Genomic DNA, 22,084 nt, shown 5'->3' on the forward strand with positions numbered 1-22,084 from the left:
ACATATGGATAAGGGCAGAGAGACTGGATCCCTAGTATAAGCATAAACCTGAGGCAGAATGAACCTTTCAGTTCATACAAAGGGCGGCCACACCCTTTTATATGCTCTAAAGCACACTGTACTACAAAGAAAAAACCTGGAAGTCTGAACTGAAACGTAAATTGATGTGCATGCAAATTGTAAATGCATGTTCACACAAGGCCACTAGACAGAGAAAAACCAAAAACAAGCAAAATACCCAAATAACTGTAGGAGGGCCAGAACACAGGTCTCAGTCAGAGGCAAGCGGAGGACACCAGGTAGGTGACAGTACATGACAGATGTTTAGTCCTGTGTGCCGGGTGGAGAATTGCTTCATCATAAAAGGGATTTCCAGCTTGTAACAGCTGCGATGGCCGCATCTAGAGTTGTCAATATCGGACAATTATGTTGGTTTTTGAGATCTGGTTCAATCAATGTACAAACATGGACACAAGATGCTGCCAATTATGGCCAAATATTTTCCTTCTGGAGTGCAGCATGTGAAATCTCTACTTTGCAGTCCAGCTGGATTTTCTTCAGAGTCTTCTCTGTGACATTCGCTTTCACTCCTCCCAGATGCTGCTAATCACTGCTCGGCATCTGATCTAGCAGTCTGAGGCTGCCACGCTGTGATTGTCAGCATCTTGGACGGCTGGGTGAGAGCACATGTCCCCAGAGACCACTGAAGAACGCAGAGATTTCACATAGTGCGCTCACATACTGTATATAATATTGTGAGGTTTTGTTGTGTTTTTTTTTTTTTTTAAAATTGTCATCCATCAAAATGGCGACGGCTCCCGCGGGGGCCGGCGCCATTTTGATGGATGAATTTTTTTTTATTTAGAAACTCACAATACTATATGCAGTATGTAAAATAGGAGGCAGGTCACTGAAGGCACAGTGACCTGTCAGAAGGCATACAGGTGAATATATAAGCAGAGCACCATATAAAGCCCCGCTCACAAGCCATGCCCACAGGCCACCCCGAAGCACCCCTCTCACGAGCCATGCCCACAGGCCACCCCGAAGCACCCCGCTCACGAGCCATGCCCACAGGCCACCCCGAAGCACCCCGCTCACGAGCCATGCCCACAGGCCACCCCGAAGAACCCCGCTCACGAGCCATGCCCACAGGCCACCCCGAAGCACACCGCTCACGAGCCATGCCCACAGGCCACCCCGAAACACCCCGCTCACGAGCCATGTCCACAGGCCACCCCGAAGCACCCCCCTCACAAGCCATGCCCACAGGCCACCCAGAAGCACCCCGCTCACGAGCCATGCCCACAGGCCACCCCGAAGCACCCCGTTCACGAGCCATGCCCACAGGCCACCCCAAAGCACGAGAGGCTAATTATTTCAAAACTACAAATAAAGATTACACAAGAACCACAAGACGGATTTCATCAATCCAGGTATCATTTTAATCAGTATAACAGTGCCCACCTGACAGTGTATGTAGTTTTCTTTGCAAAATCCTGCTGACAGGTTCACATTAATTTAATTTTCTCTAGTCAACCTCCACAACAGTACCACAGGAGGATACTCCCCGCCCTAATAGGGACAGAAAACACAAATGGTATCCCCCTACTTCCGGTCTCCAGTTTTCTTCCTGTCCCTATGGGCCAAGAGGAGGTCTTCCTATCGCCGGTGACAGACACTGCGATTTTCATACCTTTTAGGCTGGGCAGGCCTTCGTGTAAAGCAGAGCGACATGAGTCCAGGGGCCTTCTCGCCTTTTTTTAGGGAGACAAGGACCCTGTTCCAAAAATCAAAGACAAGATGTCCCATAAATGTGTCATCTGTTCCAAAAAATTACCTTCCTCCCACAAGAAACGCCTGTGTCAAAATTGCACGAACAAAATTAAGGAAGGACAGCCCTCCTTGATAGAAGAGTTAAGGGGAGTGGTCCGCCAGGAGGTCGAATCATTCCTAGCTTCCTTTTGCCAGTCCCTTTCAGTAACCCCGTCAAGAGGTTTAAAAGAGGGGGATATGTATGGAGGGGCAGTATTACTCAGACTCTCAGGAAGGTCCGATTTCCTTCTGAATGGTGGGAAGAAGGCGAGTCATCCTTCGTGGCTGAGCAGACCCAAGGTTGTAAAAAATATTACTTTTCATCAGAAGACATGGAGGAGCCTCTCACAGCAGTAACAACCAGTATGAATGTGGAAGAGGAAGAAACTACCGAAAACACACGGTTGAAGACTAGATGTTTGGGGGTCTTAGAACACAAAAGAAATTAGTATTTCCCGGTCATGAGAACGTACAGAAGTTAATACTTGATGAGTTGGAACTTCCAGAGAAGCGCCTGAGAACACCTGGGGAACTGAAGGAAAGATGCCCACTAGACGAGAAAATATCAAAAGTGAATATCCAGGTCGCAAAAGTGGCAAAGAAGGCAACCTTGCCCTTGGAAGAGTCCTCACAACTAAGAGACCCGATGGATCGCAAGATGGACAGCTTGCTGAAAAAATTCTGCGAGACTTCCGCGGCATTACTAAACGCAATTGTATCCACCTGCGAAGCGAGGTCAATGTTCTGACTGCTGAATCAGTTGGAAGAACACCTCCACTTAGGTACCCCAAGGGAAGAACTATTCGAGTCCATACCTCTATTACAGAAAGCTACAAGGTTCTTAGCTGACGCTTCTGCTGAATCCGTAAGAATGGCAGCAAAAACTTCAGTCCTATCAAATTCAACTAGGCATGCACTATGGCTGAAACTATGGAGTGAAGACATAACAGCAAAAATTAAGCTTGGCTCTATCCTCTTCAAAGGGAAATATATGTTCGCGCCAGCCATGGATGAGTTGCAAGACAAAGCAACGGACAAGAAGAAAATGCTCCCAGAATCCAGAGTGGCCAAGAAGCGGTCTTTTCATCCCCCACAGAATCAAGCTCCAGCATGTAGGGGGAAAACCAGACGCTGGAGCTATCCCAAGGGAGGTAGAGGCAGGAACATCTTACTCTTCCAGGGATGTCAGGGAAAGCAATGACGTCAGAAAAGTAGAGGGTTGGATCTCCAGATTCCTATCCCAGTGGCAGCTACTTACCCTGAATCAATGGGTTCTACCATCAGTCCAAAACGGGGTAAAGATCGAGTTCTCCTACAAACCTCCACAGATCGTAAGAATAACTTCCCTGGCATTTAGAGAATCCGGGCTCCAAAAATCGCTAGCTGCAGGGGTGATATCCCCAGTACCAAAAACAGACCGCGGAAGAGAACATTATACCCATATGTTCCTAGTGAAATAGCCAAATGGGACACCCTGAATAACAGTAAATCTAAAATCTCTAAATGTAAACATAATATACAGGAGGTTCAAGATGGAATCGTTAAAATCACCATTCCATTAAGAGGACAAACCTTTGCAATGGCAACTATAGACCTTTGGAACTCTCACAACCATATCCCCATTTATCCAGCGCATCGGGAATTATTTCAGAAGTAATAGCTTCCAACAGAAACCAAAATATCTGCATGGTTACCTCAACGACCTTCTATTAATAGGCCCGTTAGAATCAATCCTCGAGGGTCACATATGAGAAGTCCTTCATTTCCTTACATCCCTAGGATGGATAATAAACTACCAAAAATCCAATGTGATCCCTTCTACCAAGAAGATCTTCTTAGGGATACTGCTGAATTCACAGGACCAGATGTCTCGGCTGCCGGAAGAGAAGCAAATCCAGATATTATCCAAGATAACATCTTTGCGGCATCGGAGGAAAAAATCTCTGAGGTTTGCTATGTCAGCCCCAGGTTCGATGACTTTGTGCATCTTGGTGCTAGCATGGGCTCAGGCCCACACAAGAAGCCTGCAATCCCACATTTTATCCTGCTGGGAGGGTGCTCGGGGATGCCTAGGCAGAACCATCCACTTGCCAGGCCAGGTAAAAGCCTTTACTCAGCTGGTGGCTCATTCCCAAAAACCTGAACAAATGAGTAGCCTGGAATCAAAATCCTCTATCAACAGTAACAACGGTCGCCAGTGGAAGAGGATGGGAAGCCATAGTTTCACATGCCACATTTCAGGGGATGTCGCCTCAAAGCATCAGTCTACATTCCTCCAACTTCTGAGAGTTGAAAGCGATGGAGGAAGCACTAGAAGCTGCGGTGCACTTGATAGAAGGAACCCATATAAGAATATATTCAGACAACATGACCACAGTTGCTCATCTACGCCACCAGGGAGCACAAGACATGAAAGCCTAAAAGCAATTTCAGTCAAGATCTTTGCTTGGGCAGAACGATGTGCTCTCCCTGTCTGCATTTCACCTAAAAGGCTCTTCCAACATCCAAGCAGATTTCTTCCAGCCAAGAGACGTTGCACTCAGGGGAATGGAGCCTAAGTGTCAAAATATTTGGGATGTAACAAAGAAATGGGGTCTCCCAGAAGTAGACCTGTTTGCTACTTGTCGGAACGCAGACAAATACTTTTCTCTAGACCCAAACGACACTTTCTCTTGGATAAGGTGATCAATACACTTCAGCAAAGTAGACAACCAGTAAGCAATTCCATCTATTATAAAATATGGAAGACCTTCATATCCTAGTGTGGCTCTAACCCTCCGAATCTTTTACATGCGAGTATGGCTCAGATCCTGGATTTCTTTCAGAATGGACTAGAGAAAGGTCTAAAGACTAGTTCTTTAAATGTCCAAGTTGCAGCCCCCAGCTCATGCTTCGACATTAAGTCTGGCAGACCATCTCTGGGTGAGAAGATTTATGATCGCAGCTTTTTGTCTGCAACCTCGAGTTTTCAATCTGCTCCCAGCCTAGAACCTGAACTTAGTTCTCAAAGGCTACAAATCCAACCATTCGAGCCTGTAGAAATCAGACTTTGATAAATTATCTTGAAAGACCGCTTTCCTAATGGCCATCACCACAGCAAGGAGAGTGTGTAAAATACAGGCTTTCTCAAACAGAAAACCCTATTTAAGAATCCTAGATGACAGAATTAATTTTCGCCTGGATCCATCTTACTTCGGAGTTCCATATGTCCCAAGAAATCTTGTTACCCTCATTTTGTCAAGACCCGTCCAATAATAAAGAGATGGAGTTCCATACTTTGGACATATGAAGAACAGTCCTTTACTATCTGCATTGATTAAGACCCTGGAGGAAGGAACAGAACATATTCATACAACACCATGGACAAAATAAAGGGAAAAATGCTTCAAAGGGCACAATAGCAAATTGGATCAAGAAGGCAATATGTGGAGCTTCCGAAAACCAAAAATTGGCACCTCCAGAGAAGTTCACAGCACATTCTACCAGTGCCATATCGGTCTCATGGGCTCAAAGAGCGAGCGCCTCCATCGAGCAGATCTGCAGAGCTGCTACCTGGTCCTTGGTCCGTACCCTTTCAAAACATTGCAGACTAGATCTAATGTCTAATACTGATTTTGCCTTTGGAAGGAAAGTTCTCCAGGCCATTGTCCCTCCCTAGAGGATGATTTTTTGGCTTTCCTCCTGTGGTGCTGTCGTGGAGGGTGACTAGAGAAAATAGAATTAGACTTAAGAGTAATTTGATTTCTAGAAACCCTGCTCCCTTCCTGTCAGGGGCAGACATACTGTCGGAGCAGCCGGTGCAACTACAGGGCCCCAAGGGAGAGGGGGCCCGAGCAGCTGCAGACATATTGTCTATCCTAGAGCCAGTCGCAGCATCAACACTGAGAGGAGCGGAAGGGGCCGTACCTGAGTCATTTGCAGAGAGAGGGAGCTGCCGCCCCGCTGGATGGGGCCCCCTTCCTCTCCTCTCAGTATTGATGCTCCTCTGACTCTATGATGCAGCAAACACGGGTCATCGCAGGAAAGAAGCTGCTCATGCTGAGCCTGATAGTCAAGTGATTCCCTCTCTGCTTCTTCTTGCTTCTTCTGCTTGGCCTGCAGGAGGCCCTACCCTCCATAGCACACAGGACACTCCTTCTCCCCACCCTCCATGGCACACAGGACACCCTTCTCCCCACCCTCCATGGCACACAGGACACCTGTGATGAAACAGCTTCTTATCTTAATCAGACAGACATCTAGATTTGTTAAGCCAAGAGAAATACACTATTGTGTTTTGTGTTGGTTTGTAAATGTAGGTCAAGAAGGACATAGTATTTTTGTATAACCCCGATTGTTGTCTTCTCTTGGTTCTGAAACAATGATGCTTATTTACAAGAACCCCCTGCTATACCAACTATGTAAATTGACTAAGTGCTCAAACAATGAGACCTGAGCCCTGGGGAATAATAGCCTCCCTAACCCTTGCCCTGTGGATGTGTACTTTGAAATAACAAATGTGAATTATTTAAGGAATGCATGTCTTTGTAGCAGGCAGATTTGAAACAGAGATTTGGAACAGAAAATTGAAAGAGACTTTACAAGGAGAATCAAAGATCAGACTCTCTTCAGACCAACAGCTTGGTATCATGGTATTACCCAAAGAGACACAGACTTGGATTCTACATGATTCCAGCCTAAGGGTATATGGCCCTTACTGGAAAGATACGGATCTGCTCCACTGACTATCAGAGAGCCCATGGATACTTTTGAGGAGACCAGGTTGGGACGATGAGGTCAACTGGACCCTTGGATATATCGTTTGGGGTTGTCAGGTGGGACCCTCCGGTCACCTGGAACCCATGGAGACATTCGGAGAAGCCAGATTGGGACCAGCCGGTCATCTGGCCCCATGGAAACTCTCGGGGAGGGCAGGGTGGGACCTTCAGGTCTTCTTGCTTTGTACCTCAATGGACTGCTAACTTCCTAAGCTTGCCACTTCCTTCTCTCTGTGGGGGCACGCCAGAAGCAGGGGGCCACTGTCTGAGGTAGTTGGCCCTGGAAGTCCCAAAGTCGTAGCTTTTCTATCCCAGGTGAGCGAGCAGAAGGGTGAGACTGTGTGATGTTGTAACACCTTGGGTATATGTTGGGACTGTTCTATGTGGATTTGTCCGTTTGGTGGTTCAATAAAGTATTTCCACACTGTTTTACCCTCACCCTGTGTTGTCTGATTAGTATTATACAGAAGACCCTGGGTCTTCACAACACCCTTCTCCCCACCCCCCATGTCACACAGGACACCTTTCTCCCCTCCCTTCTTCAGGCCATGTAGAAGAAGCAGAGAGGGAACTGTGCTTAGTGACTCAGGGTGCACATTACCCACAGCCACTGTAAGGAGTCAGGAGAGGCCCCTTATACAGTAACAGGCATAGCACCCTCTGAGGTCTCATCCCCTGTTAGCCAATCACATACTCCACTTTATGAGCACATCTTTGGTCAGGGGATGAAGAACAAGTGTCTTTTGTGCCCTGGAGTCACATCTTGTAGCAGGAGACTGCAGAAGACGACCATGGACAACTCTGATCAGAAGAGCCAGTCATGTCTGCACATTGCAGATGTGACAGGCTCTGTGAGCATAGCAAAGAAGCGGTCGGCTAATGACATGCTCTAGCCTAGTCTATAAAACAGACCAGACTGATACATGGTATGGCCGGGCTATATACGATACAATACTATAGTATCACAGTGTATAGAACAAGGGATTGGACAATCGCAAACTCAAGTCCCTTAAAGAGGTTTTCCACTACTTTATGATTGATGACCGATGCTTAGGAAAGATCATCATTGTCTGATCGGCTGGGGTTCAACAACCGGCACCCCCGCCGATCAGCCGTTCCCGATGTTGGTGTGCCAGAGGTGGCAGACAGTCGACCTGCAGTTGGTTGCAGGAGATCTCTACGTTTGGCATTACAGACATCTTCTTAGAGGTTGTCTCTAGGACCCAGCGGCTACCTCCCTCTGGCTAATTAACTCACTGCCTGGGTGTATAAATACCCGCTGTGTTTCACAGGGAGTTGCCGGTGATATTCATTACTCCTAGTTAAGACTTCAGCAAGAGCAGTACTTCCTTCTCTCTGGTGTTAGAGGATGTGCGCTCCTTTGTCTGGAGTCGTCTAAAAGCTAAGCAATTTCCCCTGTTTGTCCTTCCTTTTTGTCTTTAGAGTTCAGTGGAGATCAACTAGTGCTCATCTCCTTCCTTCCCTAGCCTCAGTCTATCCCCAGGGAAAAACAGGGCGAGGAATGCGTGTGGTGATTGGTTAAGAGCCAATATAGGGTCGATAGTTGAGACAGAGTGACACTAGACCAGACTAGGAGGTCTCCACTTCCCCCTTTCCCTAGTGTCTGGGCTCCCTTTCCCTCTTCCCTCTGTGTTGCGCTAAGTCTTTCCCACACCTGGCATGACATTGTTGTGGCGTCCAGCCGAAAATGCTAAATTTCAGCACTTGCGCCATTTTAGTGAAGACACATTTGCAGTATGTCTTCAACAGCGCCGTATGGGCATGCACGTACTCCGGCGCCACACTCCTCCCCCGGCCTCCGGAGGACTATTCTGGCAGAACGGGATGCAGCGCTGGAGCACTGGGAAGAAAGGTGAGTATAATTGCCTTTTTTTTTTTTTTTGGTGTGCAGCGTGATGGGGATCCAGGGGTGCCCTGCATACCAGGATTTGGGGTTCCAGGGGTGCCCTGCATACCAGGATTTGGGGATCCAGGGGTGCCATGCATACCAGGATTTGGGGATCCAGGGGTGCCCTGCATTCCAGGATTTGGGGAACCAGGGTTGCCCTGCATACTAGGATTTGGGGATCCAGGGGTGCCCTGCATTCCAGGATTTGGGGAACCAGGGTTGCCCTGCATACTAGGATTTGGGGATCCAGGGGTGCCCTGCATACCAGGATGAGGGGTACCATGCTTACCAGGATGGGGATCAGGGGGTGCCATGCATATCAGGATGGAGATCAGGGGGTGCCATATATACCAGGGTGGAGGGGTGCCATGCATACCAGGATGACGATGGGGGCCATGTATAACAGGAAGGGGGGGCATATATACTACAATGGGGGATATTAACCGAATTGGGGGACATCTATAATATAATTAGGGATGTGTCCATCTGTCCGAAGCATCTATAGACTGCACAAGCATGACGCGCCTGTGCAGTCTGGCTCCAGACAGAAGAACTCCTCCAGCCGTTACATGTAAGAGGAGTATATGGCGCCGGAGATCGCGGTATGCGTAGGCACTAAACCTCAGTCTCCTGACCTCAATATCATTGAGCCACTCTGGGGAGATCTCAAGCGCGCAGTTCATGCTGGACAGCCCAGGAATTTACAGGAACTGGAGGCTTTTTGCCAAGAAGAATGGGCAGCTTTACCATCTGAGAAAATAAAGAACCTCATCCACAACTACCACAAAAGACTTCAAGCTGTCATTGATGTTAGAGGGGGCAATACATGGTATTTAGAACTGGGGTATGTGAACTTTTGATCAGGGTTATTTGGATGTTTTTGATTGTCATTAAGATTTTATAAAGAGAAAACACAATAAATGGCTTCACCCAACCAATAACCATGAGTGGAGAAAAAGTTTTTTTGTTATCATTCATATTCTCTGAAACAAGGCCAAGAAAGGAACAATTCTGCCGGGGTATGTAAACTTTTGAGCACAACTGCGTGTGTGCGTGTATGTGTGTGTGTGTGTGTGTAATATATATATATATATATATATATATATATATATATATATATATATATATATATATCTATAATATAACCGGGGATGCGTCCCTCTGTCTGAAGCCTCGATAGACTGCGCATGCGTGACGCGCAGTCTGGCTCCAGACAGAAGCAGGCATCCAGCCGTTACAGGTAAGAGGAGGTGTATGGCGCCGGAGATCGCGGTATGCGTAGACACTGAACGCATACCGCGATCTCCGGCGCCATACTTACATACTCACCTGACCGGGAGGAGCGTTGCCGCGGCGCCTCTCTTCTGACCGGGGGCAGGAGTGAGGCGTCAGATCGGCGCGTGCGCATAGCGCTATCCTTCACCATTTTACTGAAGACACATTTGCAGTGTGTCTTCAGCAAAATGGCGCTGGACAGCACGGTGCTCCGGCGCCGCTCTCCTCCTCCGGCAGAACAGGACGCTGCAGCGCTGGAGTACAGAGAAGAAAGGTGAGTATAACTGTTTATTTTTTTTTGTATGTGTGTACAGTGTGAAAGGGATGAGGGGACCATGCACATATCAGGATTGTGGGGTGAGGGGACCATGCACATATCAGGATTGGGGGGTGAGGGGTACCACGCATACCAGGATTGGGGGGTGAGGGGTGCCATGCATACCGGGATTGGGGGGTGAGGGGTGCCACGCATACCGGGATTGGGGATGAGGGGAGCCACGCATACCGGGATTGGGGATGAGGGGAGCCACGCATACCGGGATTGGGGATGAGGGGTGCCACGCATACCGAGATTGAGGATGAGGGGTGCCAAGCATACCGGGATTGGGGATGAGGGGAGCCACGCATACCGGGATTGGGGATGAGGGGAGCCACGCATACCGGGATTGGGGATGAGGGGTGCCACGCATACCGAGATTGAGGATGAGGGGTGCCACGCATACCGGGATTGGGGATGAGGGGTGCCATGCATACCGGGATTGGGGATGAGGGGTGCCATGCATACCAGGATAGGATGGTGGGGATAGGATGGGGGCAGCACAAATACCAGGAGGGGGGCAGCACATACCACACATACCAGCATGGGAGACCATATACCAATAAAAATATGAATATATATATATATATGAATATATATATATATATATATATACAGTACAGACCAAATGTTTGGACACACCTTCTCATTTAAAGATTTTTCTGTATTTTTATGACTATGAAAATTGTACATTCACACTGAAGGCATCAAAACTATGAATTACCACATGTGGAATTATATACTTAACAAAAAAGTGTGAAACAACTGAAAATATGTCTTATATTCTAGGTTCTTCAAAGTAGCCACCTTTTGCTTTGATGACTGCTTTGCACACTCTTGGCATTCTCTTGATGAGCTTCAAGTGGTAGTCACCGGAAATGGGATTCCTTGCCTTATAAATGGGGTTGGGACCATCAGTTGTGTTGTGCAGAAGTCAGGTGGATACACAGCTGATAGTCCTACTGAATAGACTGTTAGAATTAGTATTATGGCAAGAAAAAAGCAGCTAAGTAAAGAAAAACGAGTGGCCATCATTACTTTAAGAAATGAAGATCAGTCAGTCCGAAAAATTAGGCAAACTTTGAAAGTGTCCCCAAGTGCAGTTGCAAAAACCATCAAGCGCTACAAAGAAACTGGCTCACATGAGGACCGTCCCAGGAAAGGAAGACCAAGAGTCACCTCTGCTTCTGAGGATAAGTTTATCTGAGTCACCAGCCTCAGAAATGGCAGGTTAACAGCAGCTCAGATTAGAGACCAGGTCAATGCCACACAGAGTTCTAGCAGCAGACACATCTCTTCAACAACTGTTAAGAGGAGAGTTTGTGCAGCAGGCCTTCATGGTAAAATAGCTGCTAGGAAACCACTGCTAAGGACAGGCAACAAGCAGAAGAGACTTGTTTGGGCTAAAGAACCCAAGGAATGGACATTAGACCAGTGGAAATCTGTGCTTTGGTCTGATGAGTCCAAATTTGAGATCTTTGGTTCCAACCACCGTGTCTTTGTGCGACGCAGAAAAGGTGAACGGATGGACTCTACATGCCTGGTTCCCACCGTGAAGCATGGAGGAGGAGGTGTGATGGTGTGGGGGTGCTTTGCTGGTGACACTGTTTGGGATTTATTCAAAGCTGAAGGCATACTGAACCAGCATGGCTACCACAGCATCTTGCAGTGACATGCTATTCCATCCGGTTTGCGTTTAGTTGGACCATCATTTATTTTTCAACAGGACAATGACCCCAAACACACCTCCAGGCTGTGTAAAGGCTATTTGACCAAGAAGGAGAGTGATGGGGGGCTACGCCAGATGACCTGGCCTCTACAGTCACCAGACCTGAACCCAATCGAGATGGTTTGGGGTGAGCTGGACCGCAGAGTGAAGGCAAAAGGGCCAACAAGTGCTAAGCATCTCTGGGAACTCCTTCAAGATTGTTGGAAGACCATTTCCGGTGACTACCTCTTGAAGCTCATCAAGAGAATGCCAAGAGTGTGCAAAGCAGTCATCAAAGCAAAAGGTGGCTACTTTGAAGAACCTAGAATATAAGACATATTTTCAGTTGTTTCACACTTTTTTGTTAAGTATATAATTCCACATGTGGTAATTCATAGTTTTGATGCCTTCAGTGTGAATGTACAATTTTCATAGTCATAAAAATACGGAAAAATCTTTAAATGAGAAGGTGTGTCCAAACTTTTGGTCTGTACTGTGTATATATATATGAATATACAGGTTCCTCAGATACTGGGATCATTCCACTTTCTACCTCTGTAGATTTTCCTTCTCAGACATTGGGAGAAGGACTCCCCGGTGCCTCTCTGGTCAGTATATGGTTTAATGTATAGTTAATTATTTTTTTTAAGTGGTGTCTGTTCTGACTCTAAAACACACAGCTTGGTGAAGAGGGGGGGGCCCAGATACAAGTCCTGCACAGGGGCCCTTAACAGTCAGTGTCCGCACCTGGGGCCTGTAATTGGGATATAACCCCTTAATGTGCCTTTCATCGCTTTTTCAGTCTTCTAAGGTTTCCTATCATGCCCTTAGGCATACTGTGGACATAATTACGACTGCTGGATACCGCCTGTGTGACTCGTCAATGTCATTTGCATACAGTAATGAAAGATTAAAACTCCTTTGTTAATTGTGTGGACACTTTTCTACACTGAGGGCATGATAGGAGGCTTGAGAGAGTGAAATGGCACTGGTGGTACATTAAGGGGTAAACCCTGATGACAGGTTACCTTTAAGAACTGTCTATTTGCTGTCTAATCTCTGCCACCCCTGACTTGTGCCAATGTCACCAGATTATAAGTGTTATTCACTTTACCAGTCATTGTGTTAATGTTATGGCATGTAGTTGTCCTCCTTATTACCGGTACTTTCACTGATGAGGGTCTTCATTGTGAGATCCAGAAAATACATTTAGAAATCCCTTTTGTGTTGTAGATTAGATGTGATTTTTTTTCTATCTTTCCTCCTTACAGGAAATCCTTGTGAGAATAACGGTTTATCACTAAATTGTAAAAAAGATATCAGGAAGCACTCTAATGGAGAAAACCTCTTCACCCTTCCTGCACCTCCTGGACTTCACAGCACTTCACTTTCTTATAATCCTCCTAATCATGAGAAACCCTCTCCTGAGCAATCTCACATTGTTACCACAATTCCAGGTGCCACAGTGGATATAAGACTTCAGTGTGACAAGCAACTTACTAAAAGCTCAGATTCTTTAACACAAAGAAACCACAAAGGAGAGAAGTCATACTCCTGTTCAGAATGTGGGAAATGCTTTACAAAGAAATCAAAATTCATTAGACATGAGAGAATTCACACAGGGGAAAAACCGTTTTCATGTTCGGAATGTGGGAAGTCCTTCGCAGAAAAAAGGAGTCTTATTAAACATCAGACAATTCACACAGGAGAGAAGCCATATTCATGTTCAGAATGTGGGAAATGCTTTACAAATAAAAGGAGTCTTAATAGACATCAGAAAATTCATACAGGAGAGAAGCCATATTTCTGTTCAGAATGTGGGAAATGCTTTAGAGATAAATGGAATCTTATTACACATCAAAGAATTCACACAGGAGAGAAGCCATTTTCATGTTTACAATGTGGAAAATGCTTTACACAGAAATCACAACTTCGTAAACATCAGAGAATTCACACAGGAGAGAAGCCGTATTCATGTTCACTCTGTGGGAAATGCTCTATAGATATATCAGATCTTATTAAATACGAGAGAAATCACACTGGGGAGAAGCCATATTCATGTTCAGAATGTGGGAAATGTTTTACAGATAAATGGGATCTTGCTACACATCAAAGAATTCACACCGGGGAGAAACCGTTTTCATGTTTACAATGTGGAACAATCTTTACAGAGAAACCAAAACTTAGTAAACATCAGAGAATTTACACAGGAGAGAAGCCTTGTTCATGTTCAGAATGTGGGAAATGCTTTAGAGATAAATTTAATCTTACTACACATCAAAGAATTCACACCGGGGTGAAACCGTTTTCATGTTTACAATGTGGAAAAAGCTTTACAGGTAAATCACAACTTCGTAAACATCAGAGAACTCACACAGGAGAAAAGCCGTATTCATGTTCAGTCTGTGAGAAGAGCTTTACAAATATATCAGGTCTTATTAAACACAAGAGAAATCACACTGGGGAGAAGCCGTATTCATGTTCAGAATGTGGGAAATGCTTTATAGATAAAGGGCATCTTATTACACATCAGAGAATTCACACAGATGAGAAGCCATTTTCATGTTCAGAATGTGGGAAATGCTTTAGAGATAAATGGAGTCTTGCTAGACATCAAAGAAATCACACCGAGGACAAACCATTTTCATGTTTACATTGTGGAAAATGCTTTACCGGTAAATCACAACTTCGTAAACATAGGAGAAGTCACACAGGAGAAAAGCCGTATTCATGTTCAGAATGTGGGAAATGCTTTACAGCTAAATTAAGTCTTGTGACACACGAGAGAAGTCACACTGGGGAGAAGCCATATTCATGTTCAGAATGTGGGAAATGCTTTTCAGATAAAGGGCATCTTATTAGACATCAGAGAATTCACACAGGTGAGAAGCCGTATTCATGTTCAGAATGTGGGAAATGCTTTAGAGATAAATGGAATCTTGCTACACATCAAAGAATTCACACCGGGGAGAAACCGTATTCATGTTTACAATGTGGAAAATGCTTTACAGAGAAACCAAAGCTTCGTAAACATCAGAGAAGTCACACAGAAGAAAAGCCGTATTCATGTTAACTCTGGGAAATGCTTTACAGCTAAATCAAGTCTTGTGACACACAAGGGAAGTCACACAGAAGAAAAGCCGTATTCATGTTAACTCTGGGAAATGCTTTACAGCTAAATCAAGTCTTGTGACACACAAGGGAAGTCACACAGGAGAAAAGCCATATTCATGTTCACTATGTGGGAAATCTTTTGTAAAGAAATAATATTTTGTTAGACATGAGAGAAGTCATACAAGAAAGAATCTGTAATTATGTTCATTGTGTTTTATAAACTTTAATAAACAGTGCTCAGCATAAATGAGTACACCCCCATTGATAAGTACGATTTTAATTAATATCTCCCTGAACGCAAGAACAATTTCTAAAAATTTTCCTGTCCCCCATGATTAGCACCACAAGAGAAAGACAGGATCTACCCAACAAGGACAGAAAACCTACTGAATAAAAGGGCGGCACCTCTCCCCCACATCAGTCGGTTTCCTGTCCTTGAGGAAACCTGAAGATGAAGAATCAGGAGTGAAAAGTCAAGGAAGAAACTTGGCTAGGCCCGGCCTGGTTACCTGGAAGAACATCATCTTGTCTGTAGCGCCGATGTCGGGTCCTGGAAGCGCCTCCGCCAGCCCAGCGGGGGCTCGTGTGAATGCTAGCGCCCGGAGGCTGTTTGGATGTTTGCCGGCCGCTACGTTGTCTCAGGTCTGCTCATTTTCTGGGATTGATGCCCCCTGATGATGAGCGTACTGGAGACTTCTGACCCGGAAGTGTTGGATTGCACTTCTGGGGGGTCCACAGGAGACATGCAGAGGGGTAGGAGTTGTGGCTGCTCCCTCATTTAAAATTAGGTCTGACTGACAAAAAAGTGGGTTTGCTCTGGCTCTCCTTCCCCTGGTTATTATGGAGGAGCAGCAGCATCAAAGTGAACAAAGCAGTGGCAGTCTCACGAGTGGCAGAAGCGACAGTAAGATGAGCCAGAGAAGAAGAGTGGGTCGTGAATCCACCATCTCCAAAGGAGAATAATCGTGTGATTTGATCCAGCTTCCAAATTCGGTAGTCTTACATAGTTACATAGTTAGTAAAGCCGAATAAAGACTTGCGTCCATCAAGTTCGACCTGTTAGTTCTGTAATTGCTAAAGTTGATCCAGAGGAGGGCAAAAACCCCAAATGATTTAGCCAATCTTCACCTGAGGAAAAATTCCCTCCCGACTCTGAAACCAGCAGTCAGAATAAATCCCTGTATCAACCTACTATTTTATTTTATTTTTAAGTATATGCAGAAATCTGCCTGGTATCTAGAAATGCATCCAGTCCCCGCTTGAACTGGTTTAGTGAATCCGACATTACCGTCTCCTCACTCAGTGAATTCCATATTCTCACTGCTCTTACCGTAAAGAACCCCTTCCTATGCTGGTGCTGAAACCTTTTCTCTTCCAGTCTTAGTGAATGCCCTCTTGTTACCGTAATATCCCTCCTTTTGAACAAATCCCGGGCAAGGTCTCTATACTGTCCCCTAACATATTTGTACACATTTATTATGTCCCCCCTCAACCTTCTCTTTTCCAGGCTGAATAGTCCTAGTTTTGCCAACCTCTCTGGGTATTGCAGTCCCTCCATTCCCTTTATTAATTTTGTTGCCCTCCTTTGTACCTTTTCAAGCTCATTTATATCCTTTCTATATATTGGGGCCCATAACTGAGCACAGTATTCCAAGTGTGGTCTGACCAGTGCTTTGTACAGTGGAAGAACAATGTTCTCATCCTTTGCAGCTATACCTCTTCTGATACATCCCATTACCCTGTTTGCCCTTACAGCAGCGGCCTGACTTTGGGCACTCCAATTTAGTTTGCTATCAATCAAGATCCCCAAGTCCTTCTCCATCTCTGAATTCCCCAATGATTTCCCATTCAGTGAGTACTGGTGACTTCCATTTTTCCTTCCCATATGTATGACCTTACATTTCTCCTCGTTAAACCTCATTTGCCATTTAATGCTCCACCTACCCAGCTTATCCAAATCCCTCTGTAGGTCTGCACTGTCCTCTTTTGTATTAATTGTTTTACATAACTTTGTGTCATCTGCAAATATTGATATTTTACTATTTATCCCGTTGACCATGTCGTTAATAAAGATATTAAATAACATTGGGCCTAGTACAGACCCCTGTGGTACCCCACTAGTGACGCTTACCCAATCTGAGTATATTCCATTTATAACCACCCTCTGCCTTCTATCCTTTAGCCAGTTAGCTACCCACTTGCAGACATTTTCCCCCAGCCCCATCATTCTCATTTTGTATACCAACCTATTATGTGGCACGCTATCGAACGCTTTTGAGAAGTCGAGATACACGACATCCACTGGTTCCCCCTGATCTACTCGAGAGCTAACCTCCTCGTAGAAGTCAATCAGGTTTGTTTGGCAGGAGCGATTCCTCATGAATCCATGTTGGTTCGGGGTTAATAGATTATTAGCATCAAGATGCTCCATGATTGCCTCATTAATAAAGCCTTCAAAAATTTTGCCCACAACGGACGTCAGACTCACCGGCCGATAGTTTCCGGCGTCACTTTTCGCTCCCTTTTTGAATATTGGCACTACATTCGCCTGTCGCCAATCAAGTGGTACAGACCCAGTCTCAACAGAGTCCTTAAATATAAGATATAACGGTCTGTCTATCACATTACTTAGTTCCCTTAGTACCCGTGGGTGTATGCCATCAGGTCCTGGTGATTTGTTTATTTTAATGTTACTGAGGCGTTTCTGTACCCCAGCTTGGGTTAGATTTGTCATACTTAGTGGAGGATTAAGTTTGTCACTTCTCATTTCGCCTGTTAGTTCTTTTTCCTTTGTGAAAGTTGACGAAAAAAATTTATTTAATAGATTAGCTTTATCCTCATCTTTCTCTATGATTTTGCCTTCATCACTTTTTATCGGTCCAATATTATTCGATTTAATCCTTTTACTATTTATATACGTAAAGAACAGTTTGGGATTTGATCTACTTTCCCTAGCAATACGTCTCTCTGTTTCCTCCTTCGCTATTTTTATTTGTTTTTTGCAGGTTCTCGTTTTTTCCTTGTAACACATTAGTGCCTCCTTACTGTTTTCCTGTTTTAATCTCTTGAATGCCTCTTTTTTGCTATTTAACGCCCCTTTTACGTTCTTGTTCAACCATATTGGTTTCCTCTTATTTCTGGCCCTTTTATTCCCATACGGTATATACCTCTCGCACTGAGTATTCAGAATTATTTTGAAGGTTTCCCATTTACTATTCGTATTTCCTTGATTAAGAACTTTGTCCCAGTCTATAAGTTGAAGGTTTTCTTTCAGCTGATCAAACTTCGCCCTCCTAAAGTTTAATGTTTTAGTTGTTCCCTTATTGATAACCCTACTGAAGGGCATTTTGAAATTGATAATATTATGATCACTATTACCTAGGTGCCCCCCTATCTGTACCTCAGTTATTCTATCAGGCCTATTAGTCAATATTAAGTCCAACACGGCCTTCCCTCTCGTTGGTTCCTGCACTAGTTGGGAGAGATAATTATCCTTGATATTTGTCTAGAACCTTTTTCCTTTCTGCGATCTACAGGTTTCTGTTTCCCAGTCAATATCCGGGTAGTTGAAGTCCCCCATTACAATCACCTCATTATGTTTTGCTACTTTGTCTATTTGTCCTACTAGCAGTTTCTCATTCTCCTCTGTTATATTGGGTGGCTTATAGCAGACCCCCAGTAATATTTTATTATTATTTTTTGCCCCCTCTATCTCTACCCACATGGACTCGACCCCCTCTTCTCCCTCTCCTATATCTTCCCTTAGTCTGGGCTTTAGACGTGACTTTACATATAAGCAGACTCCTCCGCCTTTCCCCTGTTTCCGGTCCCTTCTAAATAAACTATAATCTAATAAATTTACCGCCCAGTCGTAGCTATCGTCTAGCCAAGTCTCTGTTATACCTACGATGTCATACCTCTCCTCCGATATAAGCGCCTGCAGCTCATCCGCCTTATTGGTCAGGCTTCTTGCGTTGGTCAGCATGCAAGATAAAACTTTGGGGTTATTTAGCATCCTATTCTTCTCTAACGATCTAACTGTACTATCCCCACCCCCCTCTCCACCCTCATTATATTCACTTCTCCCCTTCCCCCTTGCTTGCCTCACATCCCACCTATTTCCTTGGTTTCCCCCCCCCGTCTCTAGTTTAAAAACTCCTCCAACCTATTAGCCATCTTCTTCCCCAGCACCGCTGCACCCTCCCCATTGAGGTGCAGCCCGTCCCTACGGTAGAGCCTGTAGCCGACAGCGAAGTCGGCCCAGTTCTCCATGAACCCAAACCCTTCTGCCTTGCACCAACTCTTTAGCCACTTATTCACCTCCCTAACCTCCCGTTGGCGCTCCTGTGTGGCTCGCGGGATTGGTAGTATTTCTGAGAAAACTACCTTGGAGGTCCTTGCCCTAAGCTTCCTACCTAGATCCCTGAAATCATTTTTAAGGACCCTCCATCTACCACTCACTTTGTCATTGGTGCCAATGTGGACCATGACCGCTGGGTCTTCGCCAGCCCCACCCAGTAACCTGTCAACCCGATCCGCGATGTGCCGGACTCGAGCGCCAGGGAGGCAGCACACCGTTCGGCGATCCCGGTCTTTGTGACAGATTGCCCTGTCTGTCCCCCTAATAATAGAGTCACCCACTACCAGGACCTGTCTAGCCTGCCCTACACTTCCCCCCTCCCCCTCATTACTGGAGCATACACTCCCCCGGCGGTCAGAGGATCTGTCGTGCTCCAATAATGCCGGTTCTGAACCAGCCTTCCTATACTTCTTCCCTCTATCCCTTCTAACTGTTACCCAGCTCCCTGCCTGTTCAGCCTGCGCTTCCCCACTAAGCTCCACCCCCAGTGTTGACCCATTGAGTGTCTGCTCGGTGAGCAGCAAACTCCGTTCCATGTTGTCGATGCTCCTCAGTACCGCTATCTGAGCACTTAGATCCAGGATTTGGGCTTCCACGTGCACGATATGCTCACATCTCTCGCAGCAGTATGGATCCCTGAGCGGTAGCTCAGGGAATGCATACATTGCGCAAGATGTACACTGCACGGCTCCGGCCAACATGGACGTCATTCTAAATATGGGGATACAGTCAGTATATATGTACAAGTACAAAACACAATTATTTATATATAGGTGTATGGACGGGGATCAATTAGGGATGTGCAAGTGTATCGATTAGATATCGGCGCGGGATCAGTTAAGTATGGACGGGGGATCAATTAAGTATCAATTAAGTATGGACGGAGATCAGCTGAGTGGGTCTTATTAAACGTCAGGATGGTGAGTCACCTCCGTGAAAGTTCACCATTGTAATTAGGTCCCTTTTTCGTTTCTGACTAGGAAAGGCTTAAGGAATGTGGTGCAAAACTTAAGAATAAGGAGTGTGCACTTTGTAGGGATAAGTTACCTGACTTGTAGCAGTAAAGACTGTACAGATTGTGAAGTATCCTCCACTTTCACCATGGATTTGAGATCTGTGATCAGGACAGAAGTTAAGGATTCCCTGAAGACCCTTATTAATAAGGAAAGTGATCGAAAGGGAAGGAAAAAGTCCAAAAATTATCAACTGATTTAGATGAATCCATAAAGTTGGAAGGTGAATGTGGATCGGATTCTTCTTCCTCTTCATCCTCTGATGGCAATACAGGGGGTAGGCCTTGCTCTCCTATAAAAGACAGGTTAAGGCTGGGAGAGCTACCATTGGCATCGCAGATGCCAAGACCCTGAAATCAATACAAGATATAATGTTTGATGGATTAGAGCAGAAAAAAAAGAGGCCCACATTTCCTGTTCATAAAAAGATTCAGGCTCTCATTAACCCCTTCACAGCCTTGGACGTATGGATACATTGAGGCGATTTTGCGCGCACAGGGGTACCCACACCGCTCACCACAGTTTAACCCGCTAAATGCTGTGATCGATATCTATCAATAACCATTATCCATGACAGAAAATCAAATATGTCACAGGATACAAACAGATACAAGCTAAATTATTAAAAAATATATATTTTTAATTCAATCAATACATTAACTAGATAAAAAAAAAAAAGGGTGAAGAGCCTCCAAATGATGATCACAGACCTTAAATCAGAAAGTCTAAATCAGTCAATTGGACATAAGTATGGGATTACTCAGGCAAATATATGCTAAATACCAAAAGCATACTATATATAGTGCTAGTGCCTAAGCAAGTGCAATAATATGCAAAAATAGAAATGCATTTATGTTCAAAGGACTATATATGCTGCAATAACGCAAAGTCCAGCAGAAGTACTAGTAAAAAGTATAGCCTAAATGCTATTTATGCCTAAATAAGGTACATACACTACCGTTCAAAAGTTTGGGGTCACCCAGACAATTTTGTGTTTTCCATGAAAACTCATACTTTTATTTATCAAATGAGTTGCAAAATGAATCGAAAATATCGTCCAGACATTGACAAGGTTAGAAATAATGATTTTTATTAGATAGAATAATTTTCTCCTTCAAACCTTGCTTTCGTCAAAGAATGCTCCCTTTGCAGCAATTACAGTGTAACATCCCTGGCGGCGTGCTTGCATAGTGCACCACCTCCCACTATGCAAGACCGCAATCTTACCTGTCAGTCCAGCCTACTAACCTTGCTCCAGTTCATGCTGTGTGCATTTCTCTTGACTGACTGCTTAGGGCGGCGGTCCGGTTACTTCCTGGTTCTTATAGCTGCTGTGGGCGCACCCCTAATGCGTGTCCAGCCTATTGCTGTGGGTCACTGGATATTTAAACCCCCTCCACCCAGAAGGAGGTGCCTGAGCAACGCCTTCACTCAGTTAGTCTTTGCTGCTGAATTGCCAGGTCCTGTCCTGTTTCTAGTCTGTTTCCGCCACTCTGGGGGCTGTATACCCAGGCTCGTTCTTGTATCTCATTGCAGTAGCAGTTCCTGTCTGAAGTGTATCCTAGCCTGTTACCTGTTTGTCTCTATGTCCGTACCTTCCCTTTTCCTGCAGTATCTGAACCTGTACCTACAATCCCTGACAGAAGTTATGTCGCTTATCCATGTTATGTAAATAAAAGCTTATAGCCGGACGTTAAATTCATCCATTGGTTTTATAAATTACTCTTTTGAAAGCTGAAACCCTCCCAAATTTGGTTTAGGTAAAGAAAATAAATTGGCATCAATGCTGAAATATTGATCATTTAATGAACGCAGAA

General features: G+C 45.1%; 1 pseudogene; it reads left to right on the plus strand.

Annotated features, from left to right (window-relative positions):
• Positions 1-15,569, plus strand: part of LOC141153071 (uncharacterized) — a 78,637-nt pseudogene extending 63,068 nt beyond the window's left edge.
• Positions 15,570-22,084: the final 6,515 nt, after the last annotated feature.

Source organism: Phyllobates terribilis, unplaced genomic scaffold (assembly GCF_046119375.1).
Source record: "Phyllobates terribilis strain yellow unplaced genomic scaffold, ASM4611937v1 Scaffold_1__5_contigs__length_1240528914, whole genome shotgun sequence".
Taxonomy (NCBI): Eukaryota; Metazoa; Chordata; class Amphibia; order Anura; family Dendrobatidae; genus Phyllobates; species Phyllobates terribilis.